Raw genomic sequence first — 22921 nt, 5'->3', positions numbered from 1 at the left:
CTCAGTATTTACAAGTTTTCGTTATGCATTTCCTTTTCTTCTTCTTTTCTTTTCTGTTTTGTTTCCTTCTCTCCCTCCCTAGACTGCAAGCTCTGTGAGGACAGAGAGTTCTGCTTCCCTTTGGTGCAAGACACGGCTTGTTCACGTTGTGTACATAGTAGACCACAGGAAAGCAGTAAACATTCTGAATGAAGAAATCACCAGAATAGGTAATACATTTTCATTCAGGGTGATTTCTTTTTGCTGGGAAATGGCAATTACTGGTGACTTCACTTTTGGACTATATATATTTCTTGACCAAGAAAGGAATAGTAAAAAGCCTCACCCAATGATTTAGCCTCACATTTCAATATTTTAAAAAATTTTCGCTTCTGATCACATGAACTTCCTCAAAAAATCCATAGCTGCAGTTAACTTTAGTTTTAATTTTTAAGTTAAATTATATACATATGAAAAAATGCTTGTCCTCTTAAACTATGTAATTGTGATAGTACTTATCACACTATTTGATAACTGCTGGCATCTCTTAATAGTACATAAGCTCCATAATGTAGGAGACTTCTCTTCTGCACAAGTATCTTCTCGGGGCCTAATCGGCTAATTATTTTTTCTCTGAATGAAGAAAATAATTTTATTTCTGTATACGTTCATTAAGCTTTTGCCTTAAAGGTATATACCTTTTGCTCCAAAATTACAATAGTTACAATAATGCAAATATAATTTAGTAGGTTTTCATTGATTACTACTTCCGGAAAAGTGCATATAATTGTGTACTTCCTTTTATTAAGACTCAATTTATGCCGACAGAATGAATTCCCACTGGAATAACTAAAGAAACCTAACTGAAATAAATCCACTTTGTTATATTTGTAATTATTGTCCATACAGCTAACAGGTAGGAATTGATTTGCAAAAATTAATATAAAGTGCCACATTTTAAGATGTGTCATTACAGTGATAATTTAAATTAACATTTTACTAAAAGTATTTCTTTCTTAAATAACAATGGTGACAATGGACATCCCTGTCTTGTTCTGACCTGGAAGAAAAAGCTCTCAGTATTTTTCCCATTGAGGATTATATTATCTGTGGGTCTGTCATATGTGGCCTTTATGATATTGTGGTCTGTTCCCTTTATCCCTACTTTGTTGAGGGTTTTTATCAAGAATGGATTTTTTTTGTCCAATGCTCTTTCTGCATCTATTAAGAGGATCATATGGTTCTTATCCTTTCTTTTATTAATGTCATGTATCCCATTGATTGGCTTGCAAATATTGAATCAACCTTGTAGCCCAGGAATAAATTCCACTTGGTCATGGTGAAGAATTCTTTTAATGTAATGTTGGATTCCCTTTGCTGGTATCTTGTAAAGGATTTTTACACCCATGTTCATCAGGGATCTCGGTGTGTCATTGTCCTTTTTACTGGGGTCTTTGGCTTTGGAAACAAGGTAATGCTGGCCCTGTAGAATGAGTTTGGAAGTTCTCCTTCCATTTCTATTTTTTGGAACACCTTCAAGAGAACAGGTGTTAACTCTTCTTTAAATGTCTGGAATAATTTCCCTGGGAAGCCATCTGGCCCTGGACTTTTCTTTGTTGGGAGATTTTGGATTATTGATTCAATTTCATTGCTAGTTATGGGTATTCTGTCTTTCAGATTTCACCCTACATGTGACATCCAATAGAAGACTTTCCTTCTTGTCCAATATGAAAGCAGAAGCTCTCTGTTACTCTGTTCTTTTTAATTTTTTGGTCACAATTCAGTATTTACAATCTGTGTATTTACAAGGGAAAAAAAAGAAAAGAAAAGAAAAAAAGGAAATGGAAATTTTCTACTTCTTTCTGCTTCAGTTTTGGTAGTTTATATGTTTCTAGTAATTTATCCATTTCTTCCAGATTGCCCAATTTGCTAGTATATAATTTTATATAATATTCTCTTACAATTGTCTGTATTTCTCTGATGTTGTTTGTGATCTTTCCTCTTTCCATTGTGAATTTATTTGGGTCTTTTCTCTTTTCCTTTAGATAAGTCTGGCTAGAGGTTTATCAATGTTATTATTATTTTTCAAAGAACCAGGTCCAGGTTTCATTGATCTGTTCTATTGGCTTTTTTAAGTTTCTACATTATTTATTTCTGCTCCAATCTTTATTGTTTCCTTCCTTCTGCTGGCATTGGGCTTTGCTGTGGTTTTTCTAGCTCCTTACAGTATAAGGTTTCGTTGTGTATTTGAGATTCTTCTTGCTTCTTGAGGTAGGCTTGTATTGCTACAAACTAACCCCCTCCCTGCCCCCCCCCACACACTTCCCTCTTAGCACTGCTTTTGCTACATCTCAAAGGTTTTGAACTGTTGGATTTTCATTTTCATTTGTTTCCATGTAATTTTAAAATCTTCATTGACTTTCTGATTGACCCATTCATTGTTTAATGCACGTCGTTTAGTCACCATGTATTTGTGGTCTCTCCAAATTTTTCTCTTGTGGTTGACTTCTAGTTTCATAGTGCTGTGATCACAAAAGATGCATGGTAAGACTTCAATCTTTTTGTATTTTTTGATGCCTATTTTGTGACCTAACGTGATCTATTCTCAAGAATGCTCCATGTTCACTTTACAAAAATGTGTATTTTTCTGCTTCAGTATGAAATGTTCTGAATATATCTGTTAAGTCCATCTGGTCCAGTGTGTAATTCAAAACCATTGTTTCCTTGTTTATTTTCTGCTTAGATGATCTATCCATTGTGGTAAGTGGGGTGTTAAAGTCTCCTAGTATTATTGTGTTGTTATCAATGATTTTCTTTATTATGAATTGATTTATATATACTTGGGCACAATCAAGTAGGGAGCATAAATATTTACAGTTGTTACAACTTTTTGTTGGATAAACCCCTTTATTATGATACAGTAATATCATAATGAAGCACTTCTTCATCTCTTGTTACAGTCTTTGGTTTAAAATCCAGTTTGTGGGGTACCCAGATGGCTTAGTTGGTTAAGTGTCCTACTTCAGCTCAGGTCATGATCTCACGGTTTGTGAGTTCGAGCCCCACATCAGGCTCTGTGCTGACATCCGGGAGCCTGGAGCTCTCTTCAGATTCTGTGTCTCCCTTGCCCTCTGCCCCTCCCTCACTCATACTCTGTCTCTCTCTCTCTCTGTCTCTGTCTCTCTCAAAAAAATACGTATTTTTTTAAATGTAGTTTGTCTGATGAAGTATGGCTACTCTGGCTTTTTTTGATATCCAAACGTTTATTGATTGATGAATGGATAAAGAAAGAAGACGTGGTTATATTTATATATATATACATATATATATATATATGAATTTATATATATATATGAATATTATACATATATAAGAATATATATATTATATATATTATATATATATAAGAATATATAAGAAGATATATTATATCTTATATATATATATATAATAATATTATTCAACCATCAAAAAGAATGAAATCTTGCCATTTGCAATGACATACATGGAGCTACATTGTATTATGCTGAGCAAAATAAGTGAGTCAGGGAAAGGTGTGTGGGTGATGGGCTAGATGGGTGATGGGTATTAAGAAGGGCACTACTGAGATGAGCACTGGCAGTTATATGTAAGTGATGGATCACTAAATTCCACTTCTGAAACCAGTATTACACTGAATGTTAACTAACTAGAATTTAAAAAACTTAAAATAATAAAAAACAGGTGACACCGATTAAAGACGGCATTTGTTGTGATGATCATAGGGTATCTGTATTGAAGTATTGAATCACTATATTGTACATTTGAAACTAAGATTACACTGTATGTTAACTAACTAGAATTTCAATAAAAATGCACATAAAAAAAGGAAAAGAAAAATATTTCTAATTCTTGAGGGTAATTAAAATAATATTATTCTCACTTGTAGATAGGCATGGAATCTAATGTCTTTTTGATCTTCCTAAATTAAAGATATCTCTGAGAGAAACTGAGTAAATTTTGTAGGTTATCCCACATTTTACAAAAACTCTGATTATGTCTTGTTCGCCTGGGAGAATACAAAAGCAAACTGAAATTTTTCAGTATTTCCTGTGGAATTGTGTTCCTACAATCATTACCTTTGAGTCTCACTTAACTTCCTCTGAGAAAAATAAGCATATTCACAAAAACTGTAATAAAACTAAAGTTTAGGGGCGCCTGGGTGGCTCATTCGGTTGGGCGACCAACTTCGGCTCAGGTCATGATCTCGCAGTCCATGAGTTCGAGCCCCGCATCAGGCTCTGTGCTGACAGCTCAGAGGCTGGAGCCTGTTTCCGATTCTGTGTCTCCCTCTCTCTGACCCTCCCCCGTTCATGCTCTGTATCTCTCTATCTCAAAAATAAATAAATGTAAAAAAAATAAAATAAAAAATAAAAAATAAAAAAAAACTAAAGTTTATTTATTTAATGTTAACTGGACTGAGATCAGAAATCCTCCTAGGACTCCGCCCCTTGAATATTTTCATTTTCAAGTTGATCCAGTATGATCACATATTATACTGATGTACTGGCCACCAGCTTTACTTCTTACCCTGATTATCCTTTAAAAATTTTTTTTAAATAGTTATTTATTTTTGAGAGAGAGAGAGAGAGAGACAGAGCACGAGCAGGGGAGGAGCAGAGAGAGAGGGAGACACAGAATCCGAAGCAGCATCCAGCCTCTGAGCTGTCAGCACAGAGCCCGAAGTGGGGCTGAAACTCATGAACAGCAAGATCATGACCTGAGCCGAAGTCAGACGCTTAACTGACTGAGCCACCCAGGCACCCCCTCTGATTATCCTTTAGAACCCTATTTCCCAGTGTATTTTCTGTGGTGATTTTCAATGAAAAGGGTGCCATACAGCAATCAATTTGGGGAATATTAGCATAATGGAAATTCTACATTTAAGACAAAATAACTGTCCAACTTTATTGACTACAGAACCTTTTTTTTTTTTTAAGTAACGCCCATGAACACCTTAGGCAACTAATTTAAATGAAATACATTTTTCAAAAGGAAAGCACTACGTTACAGTCATGCTTTCTGTATCATTTGCATCTACCTAGTTTCAGGGAGGGGCGCATCCTACATTTAAGGTGAATCTCTCCAATACAGTGATAGGTTTTTTTCACTTCGATCACAACAGTGACACTATTCACTGACACTGTGTGCTCAAATTCCCTCTAGGATTAAGCTCAAGTATAGCATTTAGATATAGAGATGGAAACTCCAGTCTCACCGTAATTCTATGGATGTTACGTTGGTCCTAACCATTTCCCCCTTGTGATCTGCTGTGATTAGAATGACAAGCTTTCCTACAAACTGAGAGCTCCCAAAAGACAGATACAGTGACATTAATTCTTCATCTCACTCTCCTCAGCTTTTCTTAGCTTTTGACATCCAAAAACCTCCAATTTAAGAAAAAATAATAATGTTTTATTTATTTTTGAGAGACAGAGCATGAGCAGAGGAGGGGCAGAGAGAGAGGGAGAAACAGAAACCCAAGTAGGCTCCAGGCTCTGAGCTGTCAGCAGAGCCCAATGCGGGGTTCGAACGCACGAACCATGAGATCACAAGCTAAGCCAAAGTCAAACGCTTAACCGACTGAGCCACCCAGGAACCCCAACAACAATCTCCATTTTTAAACTTTGCCTCTTTAGTTTCTGTAAAATAAGTCCTTTCTTAATTGCTTCTTTCTCTCTTTGCCTGAGCACTCTTCCTGCTACAATTTTCGAACACCGAGCATTATTTCATGCTCAGTTCTGCTTTCTCTACATCCATTTGTTTTATTTGGCCAATCATTCATTCTAGGCTTGAGGTTTACTCTCATTTTACAGCACCAAGGACGGTGATCAACAACTAGCGCATGTCCTTAAGTGTCACCAAATGAAGCACAGTTGGTGGTCAAGGCCTCAAACCCTGCAGTTGGCCAGATCTGGGTTCTCTCCGCTTCCCCCACCTTAGTTATGTGCAAAATGATGACATCAGAAAGGTTTCCCTGGGACTCAAATGAGACAATGAATACAATCAGAAAATGCAGGGGGAAATAAGCTTCTGATGTTTAATACAGTGTATGCTCAATAAGTATTTATTGAATTAATATTAACTTTATTTGAAACTGTACGTGTTCGACTAAAATGAGCTGTTGCCCAGTGTATGTTTATATGTTCTTGGGATATGAGCACTAACTTTGCAAACAGCTTATTTCCTCTCAATTATTATTTTTCAATATAAACAGATATTAAAACATCAAAAAGTACATTATAAATCACACTACGAGCTGATGTTCTCTATTCCTAACATGTAGAGAGTACTGGTCTTCGTAAATTGTTAACATAATCTGGATTGAATAAATTTGTGTATGGTTAATTAAAATGATAAAAAACTTACCAACTTTCTCTTAAACCTTTAATTACTTTACATTAGTGTTTTATCTAGCATCATTTACTCTTAGTTGTATGAATTTATTAATTTATCCTAATGCTTTATACTTAGAATCCAAAACTTGTTTCAAGTAACGTATAATGATTTTTTATTGTTTCTAAAACAATGTTGGCTGATCTAAAAGAAAAAATATTTATATTCATCTCGCAAACAAAAAATAAAACAATTATACAGTAATAACCAAAGGGCAGGGATCTTTTTTTGTTTGTTTGTTTTATTTTGTTTTCTTTGTTTTAACTTAAGGAAGAAACTAAAGAGAGAGAGAGAGAGAGAGAGAGAGAGAGAGAAGAGGACCATTGTTTCTTTCTAGAATTGTCTAAATTTAATTCTTTCTCTTTAATCCTGCTGTTATATAAAGAGAGCCCTTAATTAAGAATCAGTTAAAAACATCCATTCAAATCAATCTTGACAGCCACTGAATATAACTAAGCGCCAGGTAAACAGAGGTCACTTTTATCATGGCCATTATTGTGAACATCCTTTCTCTGATCAGAAGACTTTCGCCCGATTTCTTTAGTAACACATTCTAAGCGTTTCCATTTCTCTCAGACAAATGCTTTGGCTAATTTTATACTACGTACCTTAAAGCTCACTTGTTAGAAGAGCAGCCATAATAGCTTGCACGTTTAGATTCAAAAACCCCTTGCTTTCTAAAAAAGCCTACCTTTCAAACAAGTTATAATACACAAAGAACATACTGTTAACAAAACATGATGAAATAGAACTTAAAGACTTTACATCGAGATGTAATTTCGCCACTCATTCACTTCTTAATATTTGTAAGGATCTCCCATTTGTCAGGCAGTGTGTCAGAGTCTGAAAATAAAACGATAAAGTGGAGACTACTCTTTCCTATAAGGTCACAATGTAGAAGAGAGACAACGGTGTGACAGATCGTCAAATCATTGGAACAGAGTTATATACATACCGTCAAGAGAGGTATGTATGTTACAGGGGGAGAAGAGAAAATTTCTCAAACACACATGCGCACACACACAGACACAGATTTAAGAAAGACAAGGACAGGAGAATTTCAAGGGTAAATTATCTTTTATAATCAGGTACTTAAAAAGAAGTTAGGGATTCACAAGTCATTCCTAGACAAGAAGGTCAGAACACGTAAGCCAGGAGAGCAACAACTTTAAAGACAAGGACATGTGGAAGGTCATAGTGCAGTCAGGATACAAACAAAAAAAAAATGCACTACATTTATATGACTCAAGTGAAATAAATATGGAGGGTTAGATGTTACCCAGAATTTTAAGCCATCAATTCATTTTTGCATGATAGGCTTGAGGAAGCATAGACATTCCTCAAATGATGATTTCATTTAGTATTTGGCAAACAGGGAGTCATTTTATCACTTGTCTAGCAACATCATTCCAAGAATTCTGTAAGGAGTAAGACAGTCCTTTGACTCTTAAAAACAAAATTCCTTGAACAAACTTCCTAAGTCTGTGGGAAGAAACTTCATCATGCTATCTAAGAAGGAACAAAACTGTCAAGGAACTTTTTATTTTAATTTTTTACATATGAGATGATTTAAAGAGGAACATTTTGAGGAAAATAAAATGGATGATATTAATTAAAAGAGATTTAAATCTAAATGATTATCTTTGGAGAATCATATCAACTAGAGAACCACACACTAAATAGGAGGAAGTGTACCCCTTCCTTAATTCATATAAAAAAAAAGAGAATGTTGCAAATGTTTAGGTCTCTGCCATCTTTCCACCCCTCCCTTCCATTCTTCAAGCTCCAGACACCTTTCTCACAAACATATCAATCCAATGGAAATCCTGAACATCTATTGTTTTTCTTTCTAGTTGCAGGGACTTATATGTGGAAGTCACAGATATTTGTGAAAGTGAACTTCACCTATTGCTAGGATATATTTGAAAGGCAAATGGTTATGTTGCTGATGAATTTTTTAACTAGATATTACCTACAAAAACAACTCAGAAACAGTCTCCTTTCATATCTTGCCCAGGTCACTGTGGAGTAAGGGGGAGAACAAAATAAAACAAAATAAAACAAAGAACAGAGAAGAAGATCAAGAGGGGTATCTAAGTCCTATGTGGGATGAGGCCTGGTAATTTATATTATATTTCTGTCTCTTGCTCTCAATGGAAATGACAGTACTTAATTCCAAGGTATCAGGGAAATATATCATTGGTGGGCACCAGGAACAGTAATGCTGGAAAAGTAAATGAAAGAAAAGTAATTGAAGAATATTCAATGCTCTTCTCTTTAGATTAAAAATTCTATACTCATTAGATTCGAAAGAGTGAGAGTTAGAAAATCTATATTTAATTTTGAAAGAAGGACATGCTAAGGCATTTCAAATATAACAGGGATAAAAGTGAAATTTCTATGGGTTTCTTTCTTGGTAGAAATTAAAATACTGTTTTATTTTAATTATGCTCCATAAAGAGATGTGTTTTTAATTGGTATTCTAAATACACATATATAGCTTTGAATAGGAAATAGATGAGTGTTTAAGAAATCTAACTTTGCATATATAGTATCACATTTAAAAGGTGAGCTACTAATAAGGTATAAGCAGCTTAAGAAAATTCATTTTAGCTATTTCAATCCAGGTACACAAAAAAAGTAATTTATACTGAACATCTAGTTATGTTTCTCCAAGTAACAAAAGAGAAAATGGGGAAAGGTTAGAAACTGAATATCATTCATTTAAAATTACCAGTTATATTAATCACTGCTATTACTTCAAAACTTGATAACCTTTAAAAACTTTATAAAAATTGTACAAGTTTATTTTAAATAAACTTAGATTTGGCAAAACATGTGCTTTCTACCATTTTGTTGTGTTATACACACACACATGCACACACAGATATATCAGAATCATTCAGTTATGTTTTATTTGAAACATTTTCAAACAACATTATCATACATATACTCTCTGCTGCAAATACTCACATTATTGATGTGCTTAGAATTGTCCTCTTTTTACTTATCATAGCTAACATTAGTTTATATTATACAGCCAGGACTCACAAACTTAAATAATAGGGATACATAAAGAGACGTACTATTTGCCTGGTACACCTACTCAGGATAAGAAAATCTTTTTAAGACTTACTACTTCAAAATAATTAAATTTAACAAAAGTTAATAATTTTAATTAATGTATAATATTTAGGTCTTATTTCATAAGTATCTATATCCTCTTGGCTCTTGTTCTTACTCAATAAATCTATTAATCTGATACTCTCTTTTATTCCACTTACAGAATGACCCTAAACTTTCTCTAAGAAGCTCAGTCAAGAATACTGACTGAATTAGAGACCATGTGATACATGTAAATATGGAGATGTGAGAAATGCTTTCTTTTTAGTTTCAAAATACAAGAGTCAAAATTCAGTTTGAGATTGGATATTTTTATCATACTTCTCTATTAAAAATAACTTTACTTTTAAGTGTTAGGATACTGTATAGTTTTTGTAGATTTAACTACACTTTTGGAAGATGCCACAATTCTTTTCATGAGATATAGGTTTTATATAAAATAATAATATCACATAACTGTTCTGCACTCTTAAATTTGATATTTTTTTTAATTTAAAGGTTTTATTTATTTTTGAGAGAGAAACAGAGCATGAGCGGGAGAGGGACAGAGAGAGAAGGAGACACAGAATCTGAAGCATGATCCAGGCTCTCAGCTGTCAGCACAGAGCCCGACATGGGGCTCGAACTCACGGACTGTGAGATCATAATCTGAGCTGAAGTTGGACACTTAGCCTACCAAGCCACCCAGGTACCCCTTAAATTTGATTTTTTTAAAGTTGATTTTTGAGAGACAGCAGAGCATGAGTGGGGAAGGGGCAGAGAGAGAGGGAGACAGAGAATCTGAAGCACTCTCCAGGCTCTGAGACATCAGCTGAGAGTCTGATGCGGGGCTGGAACTCAAAAGCTGTGATATCATGACATGAGCCGAAGTCGGACGCTTAGCTGACTGAGCCACACAAGTGCCCCATTTTCATTCTTAATTTTGTATGTTATGCGGCTTCATGCTCTTACAATTGAACAAAAGCAACAACTTTGAATTGACATTATTCTGTTAATTGGATAAATAGCTTCCTTTTTGTAAACCAGTACAATATTTGTACATTTTGTGCTACTAACATGATCACCAAAGGAAGTGTGTTAATGACATCTCTAAGATTGATCAGGTTTTCTAGCCATAAAATGTTTTGATAGATTTTTCCCTCCATGAAACTACCCATGGAGTATGAAATTTTCCATCGCTGCAACCAGGGTCATTCTAAGAGAGTCAGAGAAACAGGACCTTATCATCACACACAAAACAGTTGTCTTCTAGAATTCGACCAAGCTCTAACACTCTCATTATAAAACCCTTACCTTTTATGTTCTAGATCAGCAACCTTTATGAGCACTAGTTTAGAGCGAGCACCAGCTGGTATCAGAAGTGAAACTCCTGGTCCTGAGAACTCAGACCTGTTCTTTGATCTCTCAGTTTTTCTGTGTCCTTTGATGAGACTGTCATCGACTCCCTTTACTTTGGTGAGGCTCTTACTCCTTTATTAAGAAAGGAGAATGTAGTAACATTTTATTTACTTATTTTTCCAATTAACAACTTTTTAATAAAATAAAAGCAAAATCAATGTTTGTATGTCAATTCATTTCTCTTGGCATGACCTCACTGCACAATAGATTTTAAGTACATTTGAAAACTACACTAAACTCTCTCAAGCAACTAGTTCCTATTCCAAAGCAGTGATTTTAAGTTCTGTTTGAGGCAAATTACTTAGGGAGACAAATACATAAAGAATCCTTTTTAACAGGTTTTTCCTCATAAGAAAAGTTACATTAAATTAACATTTCTTGGAGTGCTTAGGTGGTTCGGTCAGTTAAAGATATGACTTCAGCTCAGGTCACGATCTCGTAATTTGTGAGTTCAAGCCCCACACTGGGCTCTCTATTGTCAATGCAGAGCCCGCCTTGGATCCTCTGTCTTCCTCTCTCTCTGCCCATCCCCTGCTCAAGCTCTCTCTCTCTCAAAATTTAAAATTTAAAAAAATAAAAAAATAACATTTCTTATTATATATTTCTCAATTTGTTTCTAATTTTAACCACGATTTGTCAGGAATTTATGGGGTATAAATATCATATTATGATCATTTATATTTTCAATATTGGGCATGTTTATCCTATTTAACTTGGAAAAGTAGCAGTACGTTTAAATTCTACCTAAATTTCAATTCCCAATGTTGCATTCATTAATCAGTGATAATTTACACTAATATAAGTTCATTGATCTTATTCTTCAGGCTCTCCCTTGTGAGTAATTTCATCCTTTAGAAGACATTATTAGATACATTAAGCTGTGGTATTCTCTTCCAACAAATGAGCCTGGCTTGACTGCTGGAGAAACACCCAATTAATAATGACATAGAAAGTGATTTGTATAATTTTTCATATTGTAACATCTAATTTATCTCAATCCTGGAAAAAAAATCCATGTGTAGCCATTCAAAAATGAATTATACATCATCAGAAATTGTACGTCACTAGAATATTGATTAAATCAATTGAGATCTACATATATTTCTCATGTGTTTCTCATTAAATGTGGTAGGCATGGGAATTTTGCTTTCTAAAGTATATTTTGAACATCTAAAAATGCTTTTGAGAACAACTTTTAATGTATTAATGCACATTTGAGATTTGTACTCCAGGAAGTTTTCACTGATTTTTATTAGTCTCAAACATAAAGGGTCTTCCAAACAAAACAAAACAAAACAAAACAAGGCAAACAAACAAAAAACCCAACTACTTAATGTCCTCTATTGCTAAGAATTGTTTCTTTTTTGTTTTCCTTAGAATGCTTGTAACTTAGCACAAATCATGATCACAGAGGGGAAAACGTTATTAGAGTATCATCATTTTTTATGTGGTTTCCCATTTTTCAAGAAGAAATTAAATACTTCTACTACTACTACCACTAGAGAAGCAGCACCTTAAGTGTATTACATTATTTGAATCTAAAAACCGCTCTATAAGGAGCATGGTGAGATAATATTTTGAGATAGGAAGTTGTCTCTCCTCCTTTTGCCTTTACGCTCTGTTGCCTTCCACCCATTTATTCAGTAGCATTCATCACCTCCACAAAGAGTGAGATAAAAGATGGAAAAAACGCATCTCAAACTCAAAAGTGTAGCCTTTGTTGTGCTAAAGTCTTCGCACTAGACTACACACAGACTAACTCCAGACTTGATAAATGACCCACAGCCAGGAGCAGAGACAGAGGTAAACAAAGAGAGGACAGGCATGGAGGAAGACAAGAGGAGAGCAACTCCTACCCCGCAGAGAAGTCACACATCTAGCAGGCTCCTGGAAATCCCCACATCTGGCACGATGCAGGTGCAGAAGATGGCCTGGGTTCATCAGGAAGACAGTTCTGAGTCACCTCCCAGACCCAGGATTATGACTCTAGAACAGCCAAGAGAAGTGAGGGTCCTGCTGCTGGGTGAGAGGCTGTGACAATGATCTTCGTGTCCCAGTCAGCAAAGAAGTGATGGAGACAGGAATATCTCCGCAAATCCTCCTGTGGATTCATTAATTCATTCACACATTGAATACTTCTCACATTACGGGTACCGTTCTAGATGGTGAAGCTCTATCAGTGATAAAAGAAACAAAAAAATTCTGCATTTACCCTTTTCTTATGAATTTCCCAGGAAAGAAGAGCAACCAGAATCCTGGAGAGGCTGTTTCTAGGTAGGACACATTACTCCAAGAATCACATGGATCCGAGCAGATCAACGAGCGGCACCATTGTATATACCGTGGAGCCTTCTAAACCCCCACCTGCTACAGATGTCAGCCTCTGATCACATACAACCGTGCCCTTCACTTTGGAAGAGCACCCAGCTGCAGAGAACCGCCTCTCCCAGTATTACATCCCTTCCCACTGGCCAAACGGTGATACTCAGTCTCAAAATCCCAACTGGGCCAAGTCTGAGATTCCATCTCAGCTACGGAATTCCCTAAAGAATCCGTTTCATTTACTCCACAGAACAGCTCTTCCCTCTGCCCACTTGCCTTTTGTACTTCCTTAGAGATCTAGCTCCTGAGAGCACTCCCCAAGGACAATTCTCCTTGTGCATTTAACTCATTTCCAAGTTTGTTTTTAGAGAATTCAATTGAAAACACAAGGATAAAGACTAAAATGAGTTCACTCCTAAGGACCCCAAAGCGGCCATGAATATTACTGGAAGTGAAGAAAAGGTATCTTGCTAAGAAAAAAGATTTCTGAGCTCCTACCTACATCCTGATGGTCAAGGGCACTGTTTTTGAGTTTTCTTCCAGCTCCTGGGAATTCTCTCCACCTCTGACTATATGCCCTACAGAGAAGCCACACCAGGAACCAGTCCTATTCATTCCTTTCACTGGTGTGCCCCATGCTCTCCTTGTCTTAGATATAATCCTGGCAGAAGACAGGGGGCAGCAATCCCTGATGTTTCTGATATGAAGTTTTTAACAACCACAGGGCTGGGAGATTACATTAGGAAATAACTGCTCTTCTAGAAGAAAAGAAAACATCCGTTTTGAATATCTTATCTGTTGACTGATATGTGTGCCAGTTACAAAAAATGGATATAGATCATCCTGCAAATGAAGAAACTGATGTTTTTACATATATGTAATTTACACAAGTTCATCTTGATTAAAAGTGTCCAAGAAAGATGTGAACCCAGGCTTATTTCATTCGGTCCTTGTTCCTTTCACATCATTATACAGTATCAAACAGCTTTAGATCATTATTTTCATTACCAAAAACTGATTTATAATTTCTAGTCTTCTATATATGACTTCCCAGGGATTTAAAAATGTAACCACTGTCTTCTCACATCACACGTAAACAATTTTCTCTAAATGACAGGAAACTGTACATGTGTATTTAAATACTTTCTCACAAGTGTACTTTTCAGATTTAGAACAGTATAGCGTTATAAATTCCAAATGCTTTTGTATAGGCATAAATTTTTGAAAATTAAAAGATTTAAAAGATCAGGAATACATTGACTGCTTTTTTTTTTCTTTCACTTTGATTCTCCATAAGCGCAAGAGTTGACCTGCGTCTGTTCTCTTCAATCATTTCACTGCCACACAGGTCTCATTGAGAGAGAATGTATATATTTTCGAGCTTTAGTTACGTGAGTAATCTCTACACCCAACATAGGGCTTGGTGTCATGACTCTGAGATCAAGAGTCACATCCTCTTGCAACTGAGCCGGCCAAGTGCCACAAAAGAGGATCATATGAAGCTACCATTCTGTTCATATTTCTTCTTCAAATCAAGCTTAATGACAAGAAAACATAAGTTAGCTGTGAACTTAAAAGTTATTTTCAGAATTTCTCAAAGAACAAGCTGAGAAATATTAACCAAAGGAAATCATATTAACCAAAGGACATATAACATATTAGCCAAAGGAAATCATAACTTAAAAGCCCTATGAACCACTGTGACCTGCAAGAATTTTGAGATCTTCTTTTAAGAAAAACCGATATGAAGCTGATACGAATCTTTAATTTCTTAATGCACTCTTTCATGAAAGTATTTATCACAAAATGGTCATGAATTTGGCTTCTGTCATATGTTCCAAGGTTTATTAAGATAACCCTTGAATGTCAGCTTCTTAAAATTTATATTCGTTTTTTAACCACAGAGAAAGCTAGGTAGATATGTAACAATGCTTTGGAATAGAAACTACTAACCCTATTGCACTAATACATAAAGGTCTGTTTCTCTGTGTATATATGTACATACATCATCTTCCCGTTTAGCACAGAATGTTAAATATTATACCAAATATTCAATAATTTATGACATATCTGCCGTATTCAGTTTATTAAGTACAAATCAATATATGTGCTTTGAAGAATATAATAGCAGATTAACAACATTTAAATAAGTCAAAGGTATGATACCTTTTATATCCTGTATACTAACTTATTTGCCAAACATTATGCCCTAAAGTCTATCTGTGATTATTTCAACTTATACTTGGGAATTAAAAATCTATTGTTTGCTTATTAGTCTGTTACACAATGTTAGGTTAAAGTTTATCTCTAATTGTTAAAAATATATAAATGATTTAAAATGTGTAAAGAAAAAAGAAAATGATGTATCTAAAAGCTTAGCATTCTACTAAAATCGGTATAATGTTTAAAAATTAATAGAACAAAGGGCCATAGTATAAAGACGGACTTTTGAACAAAATGAAAATGATACTATGGCAACTTCCAATTACGATAATACTGTGGGTCAACTCCTGACCTTCTAGGAGGCGGAGAGCAGTTATAGAGTCTGCCAAGACTACATTTACTATAGGAGAGATGAATTTTTATTGCTTTTCCTTGTCTTTTTTTTCTTTCTTTTTTTAATTTTAAAGAGAGAACATGCAGGAACAGGGGAGAAGTGCAGTGGGAGACAAAGAGAGAGAGTGAGCAGGCTCCACAGAATCCAATGTGGGGCTCAATCCCATGCCCTGGGATCATGACATGAGCTGCAATCAAGAATCCAATGCATTGGGGTGCCTGGGTGGCTCAGTCAGTTAAGCGTCCGACTTCAGCTCAGGTCACGATCTCGCGGTCTGCGAGTTCAAGCGCCGTGTCAGGCTCTGGGCTGATGGCTCAGAGCCTGGAGCTTGCTTCTGATTCTGTGTCTCCCTCTCTCTCTGCCCCTCCCCCGTTCATGCTCTGTCTCTCTCTGTCCCAAAAATAAATAAAAAAATAAATAAATAAATAAAAAATAAATAAATAAAGTTATTAATTAATTAATTAATTAAGAGAGCACACAAAAACATACACATATGTGTGAATGGGAGAGGGGCAGAAAGAAAGGGAGAGAGAGAATCCCAAGTCGGTTACTGTCGGCACAGACCCTGACACAGGGCTTGGTCTCATGAACCATGAGATCATGACTTGAGCAGATATCAAGAGTCGGATGCTTAACCACCTGAGCCGCCCAGGTGCCCCTCTATTCATTTTAATCAGAGAAAAAGAGAAGGCGAGGATGAATGGGAGAAGATGGCCATAACTTTCTTTTTATTTTTTATTTTTTTTTCAACGTTTTTTATTTATTTTTGGGACAGAGAGAGACAGAGCATGAACGGGGGAGGGGCAGAGAGAGAGGGAGACACAGAATCTGAAACAGGCTCCAGGCTCTGAGCTGTCAGCCCAGAGCCCGATGCGGGGCTCGAACTCACGGACTGCGAGATCATGACCTGGCTGAAGTCGGACGTTTAACCGACTGCGCCACCCAGGCGCCCCATGATGGCCATAACTTTCTAATAACACACCCAGGTATTTCTCCCTGGGATTCCAGGATGAGCGGAAGGAATGCTAAGATGGATAAACGTGCAGATGGGAGACCAAAGCAGCAGCACCCAAAGGGAAGAGGGGTTTGTCCGGTGAAAGCACAGACAAACAGATGTTTGGAACAGACTCCTCTGGGTATGAAAACAGAATAAAGCCCTCTATTTCTTCGACTACTAGAGTCTGCAAGGGCTTTGTGAACCATGAAATTCTAAACTAATGTAAACTTCTGAAATATCTGAAATTGAAAGGTAGATGCAGGGTTTTTATAAGGCTAATAGTAACTAGCATTCTGGTGAGAGCCCCAGAATTTTAGGAGCAGAAAAGGCAACTTAAGTTTAAGATATACGTTAGTAAGGAGCACTGCTATGATCTTTCATTTATACATGCGCGCACACACACACACACACACGCACACACACACACACATATACACATATACGTATCATATTATATTGAAGGCCTATATCATATATCTGTATCTATATCTATATCTATCTATCTATATATATAATCACATCTTATTTATACAGTTTGTTCATATATACATTGTATATATAGGCATATGTGTATATGTGTGTGTGTGTGTATATATATATATATATATATATTCACCTGCATTTGTATGTGTGCATATATATGTGTATATATGTGTGTGTGCATATATATGTGTATATATACATACATGCACACACACATATATGTGTGACTAAGATGTGGTTCTTTGACACAAACCAAAAGAATATGAGTTGGTTACCTTTGTGCACATCAGTAATTAGAACCTGGAGAAATGTCCAGATTTATTTTAATAATTTAAAATTTTGCTTAAAAAGAGACAAAAGCCAAATAAATGTTTAAGAAATATTCTGAATGGCTACATCCAACTAACTCGCCTTATAGAAAATGGAGTAAATATTCAAATATCAAAACAGACATATTCATCACCCCACTCAATTTCCCATTCTCATATTATCTTAGTTATTCACACCAGTTAAGAAGTCTAGAACTTAGAGGGTTTTTTTGACTCGTTTGTTGTTGTTGCAAATCTCCTAAAAATAATCAATCCTCTTGTTCTACGGGTTCTTCCTTACAAATAAATATAAATTATTCTTGCTTTTAGCAAGTCCATTGATAACACTCTTATTCTGACTTTTCTCACCCACTTACATCAGATCATGAATTCACACCCTTTAATCAATCCTTATTTCACCCTACACATTATTATTAAATTAATATTTTAGAGCACAATATATATTTCCCTTTGGCTCTCAGACTGACCTATACATTGTATACCATATTGTGAAAAAAAAAGATGAAAGTAAAAGAAAGTATATAAGATAGATGATACATAGAGGTATATATGCACATGTGTATATGTGTGTGTACACATTAATCAGCTCAGAAAATTTGATGACCATTTGATCAGAACCACTTAACATATTAGCTATGATAATATTCTATGGGTATTTTAAACTAGGCAATTTGAAAGAAATCATTGTGAATTTGTACTCAGATTCCATTATACATCATGGCATAGACTATTCATTCTGGGGAAGAATTGATATATTTAAAGAGAAATAGAGATATACAGTTAGGTAGGTAGGTAGATTCACAGATGCGGAAGACATATTATACTGCGAAGGGAAACACTTACACTTCTTGTTTTTATAAAGCAGTCCTTAATTAATCATGCCTTGAAAGGAAATAGAGAACAGAAGAATATTTTGGTAGGAAAGAGCGGTTGACTTAGAAAAATAAGGCCTATGGAGGTAATGGAGTTTTGGACTCAAATGAAGATCTTTTCAAAGTCTGTAGAGTAACCTCCCTATTGAAATAAGAATTCCCATTTCATGGATCATTAATTTCTGTTTCAAGTGATTAAGGATATATTATAGAAGAAAGTCCAACTCAGACCAAGAAATAGGACATTATAAAGTAGCTTTTCCTATCTATTAGGTCCCCAATGGTTTTATCTTGGCTGCTCTTGACCATCTCCAGTGCTCTTGTCTACAGGGAAGAATATTCCTTCTAATTGCTCTCAGTGACAGAGACATTTTTCATAATACTTACATTTTTATCTTTTTAAAACTTAATATCATTATTCCTTGTTCTAAGACCTTAGCCAGATTAAATAAATCTTCCTTCTCTTTTATAACATACCATGGCAAGTATTTATATATAGTTATCACATTTTCCCATTTGTCATCCTCTTAGTCATTCATATTAAATATCCTTAATTTTCATTATTAGATCATAAGCCTTTTTTTCCTTTTATCATTTTCACCATCCTTCAAGCAGACTCTAATTTTTCAATGTGTCTTTTAGGTTAAAGAAGAGATACAAGATAAAAGAAAACAGGAGAGAAGTATTTAAAAGATAAATAATTTTGTTATAAAAGACACAGCTCTTACATGGTTCCTTCATAACTCAACTAATTTTCAATGGGAACATGAAAACATTTAAATTTTTAAAAAATTCTGTTATTTTTTATGTTTATTTATTTTTTGAGGGAGAGAGAGACAGAGCATGAGTGGCAGAAGGGCAGAGAGAGAGGGAGACACAGAGTCCGAAGCAGGCTCCAGGCTCCGAGCTGTCAGCACAGAGCCCGACACGGGGCTCGAACTCACAGACCGCGAGATCATGGCCTGAGCCGAAGTCGGACACTTGACCAACTGAGCCACCCAGGCACCCTTGAAAACAGTTATGTTAAGCTGCCTGTCAACTTATATTAACATTGAAAAAATTTAGTCAAGGGTTTCAGTTATTTATTATAATTACATGCTACTTACTATCCAAGAAGACCCTAAGAAATCATTAATAAATACTGCATTAACAGCATGATTTGAATCATAAAAATAAAGTGTAGCTGTGTACCCAGGGAGTATGTCATACTCTGACTCTTCCATTTTCAGTTTCTGGGTTTTGGAAGTGAGTGCGTTTGCATGTGCGTGCGTTTTAATAGCTGCGGTTCTGTAGTTATAATAGTATGGTAACAGTGATAATGGCTGTAAGACAGCCATTGTAGTACTGAGTCGACGTGGTTTGCAGATGTTTTATGTATAAAAATAAACTAAGCAGAATAAACTTCTTTGGAGGAATATAAGGACTGTGAAACTATAGACATTTTGACTATTACATTCCAGGAAATGATGGTGGGAACCATTCCCTCTTCACTGTCATATTCGGCACAAAATGAAACAGAAGCCGTGAAGAAACCTTTCTTATGAACCATCAAGGAAAGCAACATCATTGCGTGCTTGCTAATTGGTCATGCACTTCCCTGTTACCCACATCTCTGACCCTACTGCTCTCTCAATCTGGAGAGTTTTTTCTTCTCTTTCTGATTCTTTAGACCTCTCAGGTCCAACTATGCCATCTTCTTTCTGATGTGTGTCTTTCTGATATTCTCAATTGGTTCACTTCAAAAAGTTCTGAGCACATCCAGGACAGTTTTCATCTGACAAATATTGATGTATAGTATAACATTCCTACAGAGGGTGAAGCATTTGGTTATTTACACAAAATGCAATGATGAGATGTCGTCTGTACTTACAGTGCTCATATTACAATGTTAAAGACTGCAGTTAATCAGGTAATCACACAAATAAATACTAAGGATTAAACATGATAGATGTGATGAAGGAAAATGAGCTCACCCTGTTGTATACTCTTCTCATGGTTTCTGTCACATGTCAGCAGTTGGAAATGGGTCTCTGCAGTTGCTTCATTGAAACTGGAAGCAGTTTAAGAACTGGGATCAGGTCTTCTGTTTCTTCTATCCTTCATGAGGTCTAGTACAGATTCCTTAGCAGGTACTCAATAAACAGGTGTTAATTTCAGGGCACATGTGCTCACTGGGGATTTGTTTTTATGGTACCAAAGCAGTGTGTGGACCTTTCGTGTTAGCTGCTTGTTAGAATGCATGCCCCTCCGGCGCCTGGGTGGCTCAGTCGGTTCAGCGGCCGACTTCGGCTCAGGTCACGATCTCGCGGTCCGTGAGTTCGAGCCCCGCGTCGGGCTCTGTGCTGACGGCTCAGAGCCTGGAGCCTGTTTCAGATTCTGTGTCTCCCTCTCTCTCTGACCCTCCCCCGTTCATGCTCTGTCTCTCTCTGTATCAAAAATAAATAAACATTAAAAAAAAATTAGAATGCATGCCCCTCCGAGACCTTCGGAATCAGAATCTTTGGTGGAAACTGAGAATCTAAAATTTCAATTAAGTTCCCAAGTGATTTTCGTGCACACTATTGTTTTGTGAATCACTGAAGCAGAAGATATGGAGCACATATTTAGAAAATAATTTCTTGCTTGGAAAAAAATACATTTAATGCAGTTAGTACACAAGTATGAAACTAAAAGAATTTTTAAGTACCTATTTGTATTATTCTTGCAGCTATTTTATAGGCATACTATATTGCAAATCATGTGTTTTCCCAAGACCCTCAATAGTATCTTCCTATCATGTGTCTATAAGTGAAATAGCAAATATCCATAATTGCATACTCAACATCCTTTCTTTCTGTGTTTCTCACTTAATGGAGGGCTGAGTTTTACTCTGGGTGACAATGTGCCCGCATAAAAGTAGTAATCTCTTCTGGTTACTTTGCTTTGTTTTGTTTTTTAAAGTTTATTTATTTTGAGAAATAGGGAGAGAGCACCCACATGCATCCGTGTGCGAGTGGGGAGGGCAGCGACAGAGAGGGAGAGAAAAAGAGAATCAGAAGCAGGCTCTGCACTGCCAGCACAGAGCCAGACAAGGGGCCGGATCTCATGAACGTGTGATCATGACCTGAGTAGAAACCAAGAGTCGGTGGCTCAACAGACTGAGCCATCCATGCGCCCTCTCCTGCCTACTTTGGAGCAAGAAGTACACAGCTGTCACTCACTGGATTTCGGGGAAACATTTTTTAAAGACATATCTTTTTGCCCTCTCTTCTTGGCTTTCCTTCCTCCTGGCAATGGAGACATAGTGGACGGCCGTGAAAGTCACCCGCTTCCAATGGTGAAGCAGGACGAAAAAGATGTCTGGGAGGTTGATGATAATGTGGCAGGCACGCCAGATTTTCCATCTCCAGACTTACTGTTATGTAAGATGTATGAATACCCTTAATATATAAACCACCATGTTGGACTTATGTCCTGGCATTCTGAGGCATCCTCAGACAAGACAGTGGTGGTAGGCAGAACAACGGGCCCCCAGAATATCTCCATCCTAATCCCCCACGCCTGTGAACATGTCTCGTGAAATTGAAGTTGCAGATGTTATGACGGTGACTGATCAGCCAACAGAAGATTATCCTGGTTATCACAGTGGGACCGATGTAATCACAAGGGTCATTAAAAGTGGAAGAGGGAGGCAGAAACAGCAGTGTCAGAGTGAGGTGATGTGTGAGAAAAACCTGAACGGCCATTGGTGTTTTGAAGACAGAAAGGAACCAGGTGCCAAGGAAGGTGTGCAGCCTCTAGAACCTGGGAAAGACAGGGAAACACATTCTCTTGAAGAAACACAAACACATTGGTTTTAGCCTAGTGAGACTCATTCAGACTTCTAGCCTCCAAACCTGTAAGACAGTAACTTTGTGTTGCTCTCGACAACTGAATTATTGGAAAATGCTGTAACAGCAAGCAGAGACTAATACAACATCTCATAAAATAAGATAACCTAATCACTATTTAGATTTAGGAAATATGAAGATGCTAAATAACATTTTTTTTAAATAATATATTCTGGAGGCACCTGGGTGGCTCAGTCAGTTAACCGTGCAACTCTTGATCTCAGCTCAGGTTTTGACCTCACAGTTGTGAGTTCGAGCCTTGCACTGGGTTCCATGCCGGAGATGGTGCCTACTTAATAAATAAATAAATACTACTACCCCTACTATACTCTGGGTTAGTTAACTTATATATACACATATAAAAAGAGGATTGCTGAGGAATGTCATGAATAAAGAATATTCTATTGTGAAGCAATTCTTTGCTAGCGGAACACAAATTACTGCTCTACATGTGATAATACATTCTCTACATAAAGATAGAGGCAATATAATTAAAGTGTCTGTATCAAATTAATTAGATATTGTTGACTCATTTCTCAATTACAAGCTGGGAGGTA

At 36.2% G+C, this 22921-nt stretch overlaps 1 protein-coding gene across 1 annotated transcript in view; it reads right to left on the bottom strand.

The window, feature by feature from the left end:
• Nucleotides 1–22921, bottom strand: part of TENM3 (teneurin transmembrane protein 3) — a 2564262-nt gene that overhangs the window by 2333895 nt on the left and 207446 nt on the right. The window lies entirely within an intron of this gene.

This window comes from Neofelis nebulosa, chromosome 3 (genome assembly GCF_028018385.1).
Source record: "Neofelis nebulosa isolate mNeoNeb1 chromosome 3, mNeoNeb1.pri, whole genome shotgun sequence".
NCBI lineage: Eukaryota > Metazoa > Chordata > Mammalia > Carnivora > Felidae > Neofelis > Neofelis nebulosa.
This window is presented reverse-complemented; position numbering and strand designations above follow the sequence as displayed.